A 12718-nucleotide genomic window follows, 5' to 3' on the forward strand; every position below is an offset into this window, starting at 1 on the left:
TAGCCCATTGACATAATCCAAATGGGAGGTTATCAGCGCATGAACCACCGTTTTACGAGTAGCATTGGGTAGATAATCGATGAATTTTTAATAATTTTGATTTTGCCGAAGCAGGCGGCTGACACCGTTTGAACCTGTGTAGACAAGGACATATGTTTGTCCCATCTAACACCTAGGTTCTTAATTGAATCCTTGGGTAGGGGAGCAGAGCCCAATTCATCCGGCCACCACAGGCTCGAAGAGAGGGACAAGGTTGATTAAAAAACAAGATCTCAGTCTTGTCAGCATTAAGTTTTAAAAAATTCTGATTCATCCAGGTCGCAATACTTTTCAGGCATTCTTTTAATGGATCGAAAGTAGAGGTGAGGGCATCCCGAAAGGTGAACAGTTACTGGGTATCATCCGCGTAGGATATAATTTTGATCCCAGTATTTGCAATCAGTTCAGCCAAAGGGGTCAAATATACATTAAAAAGGAGCGGGCTCAGGGCAGAGCCCTGAGGCACACCCCACTTGAGAGGTTTAATAGGAGAAGTGAAAGAGTGCATCCAAACTTGTTGTTTCCGATCAGATAAAAAAGAAGGCATCCACTTCAACACAATACCTTGGATGCCGATATCCCTAAGCTGATTCAGAAGGATAGGATGGGAGACGGTGTCAAATGCTGCAGATAAATCTAGCAGCACCAACACCGCCTTAGAGCCTCCATCAACCGCCCAGCATATAGCATCAGCCATTTCAATCAAAGCTGTTTCCGTGCTATAGCCGGGACGGAAGCCAGATTGAGAGTCATGAAGGAGATCATTAGTCTCAATAAAGCCAGCCAGTTGCTGATAGACCAGTTTCTCCAAGACCTTTGCAAAAGCAGGAAGTAACGAGATAGGTCTATAGTTACTGGTGATTTCAGGATCCGCATTCACTTTTTTTTGAATGGGTAGAAGAAAAGCATGTTTCCAGACTGCAGGGTAAATACCCTGTCTAAGTGAGGAATTCCAGATATCGTTCAAATAGGGATTAAGGAGTTCTGCCAAGGCACTATATTGTTTAGCTGGACAGGGGTCACTTGGCGAGCCAGATTTACACTTCTGCAGTTCAAGAGAAGAGGCCTCAATGGAAACATCAGCAAATTCTCATAGCACAATGTTGGGGGTCAACCTCGAATAGTCATCCCCATGTGGCTGTGGAGTCTCCCGAGGTTCAGGAAAGGAGGTGTAGATGAGAGCTATTTTTTCCTCGAAAAACTCAGAGAGACTATTGCAAAGCTTCTGTGATGGGGGATGAGTGAGGGAAAGAGCTGACGGATCAGTGAAAGATTTCACAATTTTAAAAATTTCTCTCGAAGAGTTTTTAGCACTGTTAATACGATTGGCAAGAAATTCTCTTTTATGTTCAATAAGGAGTTTACGATACTATTTGAGTGCCGCACGATATTCTACTTTACTGGCCGTAGAATAATTACGTCTCCAACTGCGCTCTAATTTTTTACATTCAGATTTCTTAGATCTGAGCTCCTCCGAAAACCAGAGAGCAGAAGGAAGAGATCTATGTGACTTTATAACTTTCAAAGGAGCAAGAGAGTCAAGCGCATCAACTACCCACTTATTTAATTTTAGAATGCTATTTTCAAGGTCCGTGGAAGGCCAGGGCTTGGAGTTCATAAGATGTTGAATTAGATGATCTGGAGAAGCTCTCCTCCAGTTTTTACTATACTCTTTAGGAGTAGAGGCGATTCTTCCAATGCCAGCCATCTGAAATGTAAATGGGATCAAGTAATGATCTGACCATGGTACAGGCAATGGAGAGTCAACAACAATCTCACTGGCTTGAGAGATGTAATCAGCTAGAATAGGAATTTGATTAAGAGTAGCGTTAGGAGGTCTATAGAGCAACAGGCCAGAGCAAGATGAAGATGCTGACAGTTTAATACAAAAAGAAAGGCCTTCAATGGAGTCTAGCTGGTCAAGGTTAGTAGCTACCAACTCCCAATTTGTTTTATAGATGATAGCGACTCCACCACCCTGTTTCCCTTTTTGTCTATTGGCACAAACTATGCCATAGTTATCAGGAATAGCTAAGGTCAGCGTAGGATTGGTGTCGTCCCGCAGCCATGTCTCTGTCAGAAATAACAGATCCCAATTATTGTTGTTTAAGGACTGAAAAATATCCAGAGCATGCTTTGTCAAAGATCTATCATTTATCAGCCCGGCTTTTAAATTCACCGTCACAGGAGCTGGAGAGGAATCTAAAGAGCTAGTGATATTAGTAGCATAAGTCGAAAATCCACAGCCCGAACATGTATTTACCTGCCAGGGAGCCTGTAATGTCAGGCAGGACGAATGGGGGCAGGAAGGGGATCTGTACGCCATCAACTCTAAGCTGCTGTATAAAAGCCTTCGATTACTGGAGGAACAGGCAGCATTACTGGCCCTGGCCTCCGTCCGGCCGCGGACGGGCGCAGACGGGCTTGCCTTTGGCGCGCCAGCGGCGCGCGTCCACTGCGCGTCCGGACAGCATACATTTAAATACGCTAGTGAGCCGAAACACTAGAGCGCCAACTCCCAAAATGGCGTCGCTGGCGGCACCGCGATCAACCCGGAAGTCGTCTGAGCCCCTTTGCAGAAGCAGGCGATTTCAGGTGAGTATGAGTGAGGCCAAGTATGAGCTTCTTAAAATATTTTAAAATGCAAGTATGCGGTCAACAGTGTGTCAATGTGCAAATGAGCAAAGGTAGCAGCAAAGGAATCATGAACTTCTTAAAGTATTTTAAAATACGGGTATGCGGTCAACAGTGTGCCAATGTGTAAATGAGCAAAGGTAGCAGCAAAGAAAAGAGCACAGCGCGAATAACAAGCCCCTAGTCCGCTGCGCGTCCGGACAGCGTGCATTTAAATACGCTAGTGAGCTGAAACACTAGAGCGCCAACTCCCAAAATGGCGTCCCTGGCGGCACCGCGATCAACCCGGAAGTCGGCTGAGCCAATAGGTCTCGCCTTTGGGAACCTTATAAGTGTTTAGCCATGCAACAGTTGATGTGTTGCACCAAGGATACTGTACTACATAACTAAATACTTATAAGGTCCCAATGCTTGTTTTATGTGGTCACCCTGATTTCCTCTTTTATGCACTGATTACGCATAGGCCTCATTCCTTGAGGCTAAGTTGTACAATGGATTGAAAAGTAAGGCTAATTAGAAGTTAAGGGAGATGCCATTGCCACCAGAGGTGGGTACTGCAAGGTTACCTGTTGGGTGCTCCTGGTTACGAAGACGTGGGACGGTGCTGACCCATACCATGTCCGAGAGTGAAGTAGTGGATACAGAGAGTCTGGGTTTTCCACTCTGTGAACTCGTTCTTCTAGCTCAAAGGAAGATCATTAACTTTTGGTTGCCCCGTTTTGATGATAAAGCCCTCTAAAGCATCACCCCCCACTGGACACTGATGTACTCTGTCTCTGGCATACTCATAGGGGCAGATTTATTAGGTTTTGCCGTAGGGAAGCGCAGCAGGCCTTCCTGCTGCGCTTCCCTACGGCAAAAGAAAAGGGCAGGGATGCGCCGTATCTATAAAATGCGGCGCATTCCGGTCCTTTTCCCCTGCGCCGGCGCACAATGGGCTGCCTGCGCCAACGCAGGCACCTCTGCACCATGGTGCAAGGTTGCCTGCGTTGCGGAGATGAATATTTTTGTACAGGAAGGGAAACCTTTCTGTACAAAAATAATCACAAGAGGTTTTTCCTCTTTGTATGGGTGCTGCAGAATGCAGCACATATAGAAAAAGGAAAAACGAGGAGAAATAAATATATTTCTCCCTGTTGCGCCTCCCTTACGCCTCCCCTGGGGAGGTGGAAGCTTTTGGCGCTGCCTCAGATTTACGATTTCTCGTAAATCTGGGGCAGTGTCAAAAGGCCATGGATGTTGCTGGGAACGCCCCCAGCAACACCCATTGCACGCCCCTTTAACGCAGAACACTGCGTTAAAGGGACTGATATTTATGAGGCAGCATTAAGCCAAAAAAAGTGGCTCAGTGCTGCCTGATAAATATCACGCAGGCTTCTGCGCCACGGAACGTCACAAAAAGTGACGTTCCGATGGCGCAACGGGCCTCATAGATCTGCCCCATAGTGTTTGGGCCAGGCAGCATCAGGTGGCTTTCAAAGACACATTCACATTAAGGTGATATGCAAGGCGGCCATTTGGGTTACACTGCATGCTTTCTGCAAGCACTACGCATTGGGTGTATGCCCTGAAGCCGAAGCAGTTTGACCACCCCAGGCCCAAGAACATGTTCGACTCCGTTTTACTGTATCTTTTGCATTCTTAGCACTTCATTATTTTGTCATCTGTACATATGTTAACACTGAGAGCATGTTTCACCTTATTACTATCAATTTAACATCCAAATACAGCAATAAGCAATTGAAAGGGGAAACATTCTTTACCACAAATTAAATACATTATTGTGCGGAAAATGCCATGGTAGCAGAATTGCATAATTCCAGTGCTCATGGTTATGCTCCCACAAAGCCAGCAAACTTGAAACCGTGGCTTCCGTGCGCTTTCGTTCATGAGGTTTTTAGAGATTAGAAGTTCCCTCCGAGAGTTTTCTGATGCTGAAAATATACTTCTATTTAATGTAGCTATATCTCAAACAGCTATAATGTTTCAAATAGGAGCAAAACAAGTTAGAAATCAATAGGTGTTCTGAAAAGACAATAAAACAGTTTGTAATAGCTGTGGGATATGAGTAAGACAGACAAAACATTTTAACGGCGGAAAAACAAAATTCAACATGAAATTTAGACTACTTTTTGGGGGGGAAATAGAAGGCTTTTTTAGTGCATGATCACCGTTCTCTATAAATATTCGTTTGCATGCTCAAAGGGTTTACAGGGGTGCATAGACGGAACACAAGATTGTATGGTGAAAAACACTCGTCGCCTTAGAGACAATGCAAAGCACGGCTTCTAACGATAGGACAGACTTCCACATGTCTGCTGCCTTCCTCATCGCGACAAGCTATCACCCCGGGGTGGCTACAGCGTCACCGCTGTGCAAACGATCAGCTTACAGAACTGTGGAGAAACCCACCCGGGGAGGAATTCCACGGAGGGCCCGGGGAGGAGGGACACAAATACAAATAGAGCCCCCTCCAGTGACGCAAGCCTGTAGGTTTCTTGGTAAATTACTGCCGGGGTCACTTTTTACAAAGTAGACGAGAACGGACACTGGCAAACACATACAACTTGCCCCCATACACGTAGAGGCCAGTGTTTCTCTCTCCCGGTCTTCTGTAATAAGCAGCCCATCACCCCAGTGCGTTTGGCACACATATACGCTAGAAATATGCAGCCAGACAGGTTCCAACGGGGTCCGAAATTCCTCAGCCAGAGGAGAAACCGCTCGGATGTCAGGGCAGCGAGAGTCCCGCAGACACCAGCTCATGTCATTCTAAATAAAACACCCGAGGCCCACTGCACGACTCTGGCTGGGGTATTTCTGCAACCCTGGCTGCTTTCTACACACAACATGACAGAAGCAGTCGTAGAAACAACCGCAGCCGGCGGTAATACGGCGGACAGGCGCTGGATGTACTCATGACAAAGTGGCAAAAAAAACCTTCGCGGACTTTGCACCTCTGCTTTATCACTCGCAAGCTTCATGGTTCGTAGCAGGCCCGGCTCCAGGAATTTTTATTTGGGTGAGCCAAGGGTGCATTTGGGTGGGCCACTGCGGGCTCGATTTGTCGCATATATGTCTAGGCAGGCCTGCTTAAGGGCCCTCCTTTATCTCTTCTTAGTCTTACAAGTCCCAGTAAAACGCACTCTTTTCCAAATCTCTTTCTAAATGTTATCACTCTCAAAAAGTGTCTTTTTCCATGTAATGTTCCTTTGATGGGAAGAGGAGGTTTCTGAGGTGGGAGTATCGGGCAAGTGACACTTCTCGGGCTCCCTCTGTGCGAGCCTTCAGGGAGAATCCCCCTTCATTACTACCTCCACCTGACCCCTGATTCTGCAGCGCGCTCCCTTACAGGCTTGATTATCCACTACTCCTCTCCAGTGCACCTTATCTCACAGCTGACCTTCGGCCCCTGCCCCATATCAGGTACCATTGGGCTCCACTTTGATTTTTCCCGGTAAAAACATTAGTAAAATCACCTTCAAACTTAAAAGATTGAATATAGCATGATGGATTTAGGTATTAAACGCCTGGGCCACAGAGCTGTGTGGATGTCCCTGTCTTACTGGATAAGAATTTGGACGACAGAGGAACTCTACATGTATAAACAATCTTTAACTGAACAAATGGCTGCTGGATTTGGGTCTGAGCAGGTTCTGGGCTAACCCAAGCCTGCTCAATTCTGACTCAAAACAAGAAATAAAAAGTATCTATTGGAACTTTATCACGCACAATGTCAGCCTGAACTGTGATGCTGGTCCCCTCACCTCCCAATTCATGATGTTTAAAACAATCCCCCGTTTTGAGCAATTTTTGGACGAGATCGAGCCACAGCTCGCTAAAGTGCTATACCTTAAATTTAGGTATGGAACTCTTCAAATTAAGTCGTTCACATCTAAATGGGGGCCTGTCCAGAGAGAGAGAGGAGTAGCGGAAGATAGGTGTTCTCAATGCAATGCAGGGACTAAAGAGGATGATGCACATGTTTTATTTTTCTGCCCTCTTTACAGAACACCTAGATCCAAATGGATAAAACCCCTGGCCAGAAAATTATGTGTTGGAAGATACCTCGAAATGTTGCGTATTCTAAAAACTGACTCTTCAAGACTCATTGTGTTTGGTACTAGCAGATTTTTATTGTCAGCCTACTTCATTAGGACTAAAAGGGGACTTAGATTTTAAAATTATTTTATTGTGATCTATGGGATTTTTTTAAATTTTGTAACTAGTGTGTATTTAAAGTTTTCGACTGAATGTAATTATTTTTAGGGAAGTCATGTTTACACTCTTTTAAAGAAACTTTGCACTTTATGATAAAGCACTTTGCACTTAGCACTCTGCATTCTATGAAAGTTAATCCTGTTTATATATCAACGCTAAGCCTAGAAGCAGGTAATAAGTATCTTATAAGTCATGTTAGGGTCCCAGTTCATTGTACCTTGTATTATCATGGGCTTTTAAATTGTCAATAGGCGTTTTCCCACGAAGGATCCCCCTTATTATTGTAAATAGATCTTATATATTTTATATTTCTTTTGTTTTTTATGTGTAATGCTTTTATGATTCTGTGAATCGAATAAAGATCTATTGAATTGAATTGAATTGAATTGAATTGAATATAGCAGTAAATATAATTAGCACGCACTTTAAAGTATGTTCCACAGTTGCCCTTATGACCCAACTGCTAATTAAATAAACAAAAACAGAAAGGCCATGACAGGGCCAGCTTTAGCGCTGATGCAAAAGTGTTTTTGGGCGCCACACCAATAACCTCTTTCTCCGTAAACACCTTTACTACCACCTTCCTACAGTGCCTCTCATCCCTCCATGGCCTCCCCTATTGACCTCCTTCTCTGATTCCCTCACTGCCACACACCACAAGTGCCACTCATCTCCCCATAGCCCCTCCCCCTCATGACCTCCTCCTCGGATTCCCTCACTGCCACCCTCCAACAGTGCCCCTCATCTTTACGTTGCCCCTCTCTAATATGCATTTCATTTGTTATATAATGCTACTCATATCAGTGTAGTGTGTGTAGTACTTTACACCACGTACACATTATACATAGACAATGAATCATACAAGTATGTAAATCAGTCTGCAGGGAATGTCACATAAACCAATGAGGATTACAAGGTGTAGGAATCACATGTCACCCATACTGGTGGACAGGATATTTTAAGAGGGTTTGGTCTGGGGAAACACAACCTTAGGATTTAAAGAGTATTCCATGGGGGTCAGCTTTACTGATAAAAATGTATATCTGCCCAAACATACTCATTTTAGCAACATTAGAATAATGAAAGACTGAGGAAGTTCTAACTATATCACAAAACAAAAAAAGTGAAGTTCTAACTATACCATTCACGTTTGTATGCAGCTCTTTGATGACAGTTCATTGGTCACTGTCCTATGTTAGGATTGTAACTTCTGAACTGCAAGTAACACAAGGATCTCTGTGCCAAAGGCAGTAACCCACTGAGCTATCCACATAAAATACAGTTCATCTGCATTTAAAAACTACTAACAGACAAATGATTGCTCTCCAGCAGGATCATTAATCACAAGCGCTATCTGGGCATTTTGTATTGTCTTATTGTCCTGCATCGGCCATGATAATGATAAAAACTGTTTAAATGAAGCACACATGCAGTATGTGCCCTGCTGGGCCTGCGCAGATTTTAAAAAGAAAAACAACTAGTAACACATTCTCTTACCTACTCCATTAGTCAAACTTTGTGTCACAGCCTGATGTGATAAGCTGCTACAAAGGTCAGGAAAGGTGAATAGGAATAAACAAACTTATTTTCTCCTGCGCTGCATAGAAAGAGAAATATCCACGCAGCTGGACAGTAGGCAAAGGTTACCGGTGCAAAACAAGGGATTTGTCGCCTTTCGCCATGTGGAGATGAAGGGGTGAAAAAATAAAAAAAGCCTCTTTAACATGTAAATGGTCTTTTAAAGACCTGTGAAGTACTCGGGTGCGGCTGCGATAATCTCAAAAACTGTCTGTGTGTGTGTGCGCACCCGGGAAGCTGTCCCAGCCCGGGCTCACACACACACAGACAGCCCTTTGAGCGAAATGCCGTTGCGCGCCTGCCTTCAAGCCCTAGCTGTGAGGGCCAAGGCTCCTGTTTGGGTGGGCCAGGCTCATGTTTGGGTGGGCCTGGTTCGTAGCGAAGCTGTCTGCAAAGCAAGCTTCTACGCGGTCTCCTAAACTTTTCCAGCCATCAACCCCACGAGAAAGAATACATCTCTCCTCGCTGTAAACGCTGGCAGGCTGCACGCACATGAAGCGCCGACCTCAGAAGCACAGGTTTGTCTAAAGTCTCCCGTGCCACTCCTGAGAGCCGCTCCGCCACCATGCCATCGACAACTAGAAAAGGCTTTCGCCAGAGAGCAACATAATGCCATTTTTTACAGGTCGTCCGGCATCTGACTTTTGCGACACCGAGGTCTACGTGCAGCCTAGAGACTTCAAGCACAAGCGTGCACGGCAGCAGGGGGAGGGGAGAGAGGAGGGGACCTGCGCGATTCACTTGCAGGAGCGAGCGGCTGGCGCTGCGATAATTGATAACATATGGTGCCAGCCGCTCGCTCCCGCAAGTGAATCACCAGACGTGCACGCGTTGCTATTGGAAGCAATGCAACGCGTGCACGTTTTTGACGGGAAAGCTGTGCCCATTACTAAAGGTCTTTTTCCTATGCATCGCATGCATACTGCGTAGGCGAGACCTAAAAATGATTTCCAAACATTTGAAATTATGTGTGTCATACCTGTCATCCTTAGGGTGGCCTTCCCTCAAACATTTTGCCTGCTTACCTCCTCTTTTTGCTGTATCTTTTGCCTTAGGACTCCAAGCACTTTAGCACTGCTAAATGTGAATGTGCTTCACCTCTAAACATGGTGATATTAGTGTATACAAGATTGGGATATTTAGTTTACCTATGGGTTCCTTGTAAAGTGGTATACCATATACCCAGGGCCTGTACTAAATACAACTCGTGGGCCTGTAGCACTTGTTGTGCCACCAACACAAGTAGCTTTCAAATCTGTCTGTCTCCCGCCTGCCATTGCAAGGCCTGTGTGTGCAGTTGACTGCCACTATGACTTGGCCTCCCCTAGCCTTAAACTTCTCTTTTATTACACATAAGTCACCCCTAAAGCAGGTCCTAGGTGGCCCTAAGGGCTTGGTGCTAAAAGGTGGAACATGTACTGTTAAGTTTTACATGTCCTGTTAGTGATAAAAAGCTACATTCTTTTTTTACTACTGTGAGGCCTACTCCTCTCATGGGCTGGCATTAGGAATTCCTTAAAACACTTTCAAGCTGTTATTCCCGATTAGTAAGGGGTAGCTGCATCATGTTTCATATCTTTAGAATGGTAATGATAATTCATCTTTAATGGTAAAGTTGTTTTTAACATTACTGTTTTAGAAATACCACTTTTAGAATGTGGACATTGCTCTGTGTTCTTTGCAGCCTGTGTCCAATACACGTCTAAGGTGGGTGACGTTTACACTTTATGCATTCACTCTAAACAGCCACAAACACAGGAAGGGTGAGTGTGACAGAGAACTCATCTGCATTCATCTACATTCTGACAGCTCTTCCTGGCAAGGAAGAGGGAAGGGGAGCTGACACTTCCACCTGAATAGGCAGTGTCCTGTTCTCCATGCAAAAGGTAGATTATCCCCACAGATAGCCTGGTAGACAGGGCTGGGATGAAAAGGGAACTGTGCACTTAGAGGGCCTGCTTTGAAGTCACCCCTGCTTCAAAGGCACATTTGGGTATACGTACTGCGGCTCTGACCCTAGCAATATTGTACACTACTGGACCTGTGAAGAACTCTACCAGGAGTAAAGACTGCTGTGCTACAAGGATTGGCACTTTGACTGACTGCTGCTCTGAAGGAACTGCTTTCTGCTTTGCCAAGCTGCCCTTCTGCCTGTTGATGTCTCCCCTGCTGAGGACAAGGTCTGGACCCATCTTACTTGAACCCAGAGTGACTCCAAGGGCTTGCTGGCTTGCCCCTGATCTGAAGCCTCAGGGCCATCAAAGACTTCTTGCAACTTTGCAATAGCACCTGGACTCTGCCATCTTTGAGCCCTGCCCTGCCAAGTGGTGCAAACCCAGTCTTGGGCCCTTGAAAGGTGATATCTGCTGTCCAGAACCACCAAAATCGACACAGTGAAAAGTCTACACTGATCAGAATTGACACATTGACCTTCGATTCTGTCATAGAAGCTGATCAACTATATCGTCTCGATGGACTGAGCGGCTTGACAATGACGGACAGCATGGCTCGATGACAACTCAGCACCTGCATCGTAAAGGGGTTCGACGCTGAAGCTTTCATCGATTGCGCGGATCATCTCAGAAGCTTCACCTCCATCCACAGGATCGATGGCAAGCGGTGCTTCCTCAACTCCTTACATCGAGTCTTCCACGTTGACGCTTGCTCCATGTAAGGTACTTTGTCAACAGGACTTACGTCAATCATGTAGCTGGACTGCCCTCCATCGTGGTCATCCTGAACTTTGGATTTACCCCGGTCTAACGCAAGCTCAAGTAACCCCCTTAGTGCTATTGGCTTCTAAGCACTATTTTTGGTTTATTCTTTAAAAATTCATAACTCTGGTTCTATTTATTGGATTTTTGTTGTTTTGGTGATGTTTTATTCAATAAAGTATTCTCTATTTTTCTAAACCTGCGTGGAGTATTTTGTGGTGTTTGTTTTCAATACTTTACACATTGCCTCTTTAGATAAGCCTGACTGCTCTGTGCCAAGCTACTAGAGGGTGAGCACATATTATCTTTTAGTGTGTATCTAGCTTACCCTGACTAGGATGGTGGTTCTTTCTTGGACAGGGTGCCTACCTCTGCCAACTAGAGACCCAATTTCTAGCAATGTGCTTTATTTACCAGTTCCAATCACTAAATGCTGAAGAGCTGTTTTCCTCGAAAGAAAGACAAGTTGCTTTTTATGGCTCTGGAAATTAGAGAGTGCTGGATATGACCGTGTTAAATTTTGCCAAGCTGTTACATTGCCAAAAGGGGCATGGCCTGACAAAATGGCAGAATAGATGTGCCTCCTGAGACAGCCGAGATCTGTGCAGGTAACAGCGGTGTGGCCGTGTAAGGGGGGATTTCGAGGGACGATGCGGAGGGAAACATTAATATTTATTTAATTATCCCTCTGCATTGTCCCTCGGAATCCCCCCTTACAGGGCCCCACCACCCCACCGCTGTTACCTGCATGGACCGTGGCTGTCCCGAGAGCTCCTGGCCTGGGCATATTAATCCTATGAAATCCTGCCACGTCCAGAGAGTACTACCCCCAGTCGCCATGGGGGTATGTCGGGGAACGTTCTACACCCAGCAGACGGCAAGAACATAAGAACTGAATAAAATATTTGCCGGCGGTTGGAGGCCAGCCATTGCTCAGATTGCAGTTGTCAAAGGGGGCAAAGCATGGCACTGATGACGAGCCGCATAGTCCATGGGAGTGAAACTCTGCAATGGAAATCCTAACCAGCTGTGGAGCTGTAGGTGGCAACCGCATTAAAGAGGAGAGCTGCCAATAAGCAATGGAGGAAAAGCCCTGGGGACGTGGCTGGCTGAGGTGTGGCCTAGAGGCCTGCAGAGAGTGGCAGCATTGTGCCATCGACAGTAGGGGCCCATCCGGAACACTATTCTGGACTCCAGGTGGGCCCCATTTGTGGAAGCTGGAGACCTTATCATGGGAGGCGGCCTGTGGAGACTAGCCGACAACCACGGGTGAAACACTGCCATGCTGTGTGGGAGCCGGCCACCAAACTCCGAGCCAAGTGAGCTGCACAGGCCCTGACGATGAGCAAACGCCACAAGCGAGCAGCTGCAAACTGCAGTGGTTTCCTGCCAGGGCTGTGAGATGACCGGTAAGATGTTGCCTGCATATATTGGCTGCCTTGAGTAGCAGGCCCCAGCGGAGAGAACAGTAGCAATTCCTTCTGGCCCCCTCTGACTGCAGATGTGCCCTAGTAGAAATGATAGATTGAGAC

The 12718-nt window shown here is 45.8% G+C and overlaps 1 protein-coding gene across 1 annotated transcript in view; it reads left to right on the top strand.

The window, feature by feature from the left end:
• Window positions 1-5567: 5567 nt before the first annotated feature.
• The window catches only part of LOC146830873 (uncharacterized), a 477582-nt gene continuing 470431 nt past the window's right edge, over window positions 5568-12718 (top strand). Inside the window, exon 1 of the transcript XR_014961491.1 lies at window positions 5568-5695. The gene's annotated coding sequence lies outside the window, so the exon portion shown is untranslated. The remainder of the gene's footprint in view (window positions 5696-12718) is intronic.

This window comes from Triturus cristatus, chromosome 5_1 (genome assembly GCF_964204655.1).
Source record: "Triturus cristatus chromosome 5_1, aTriCri1.1, whole genome shotgun sequence".
Classification (NCBI taxonomy): domain Eukaryota; kingdom Metazoa; phylum Chordata; class Amphibia; order Caudata; family Salamandridae; genus Triturus; species Triturus cristatus.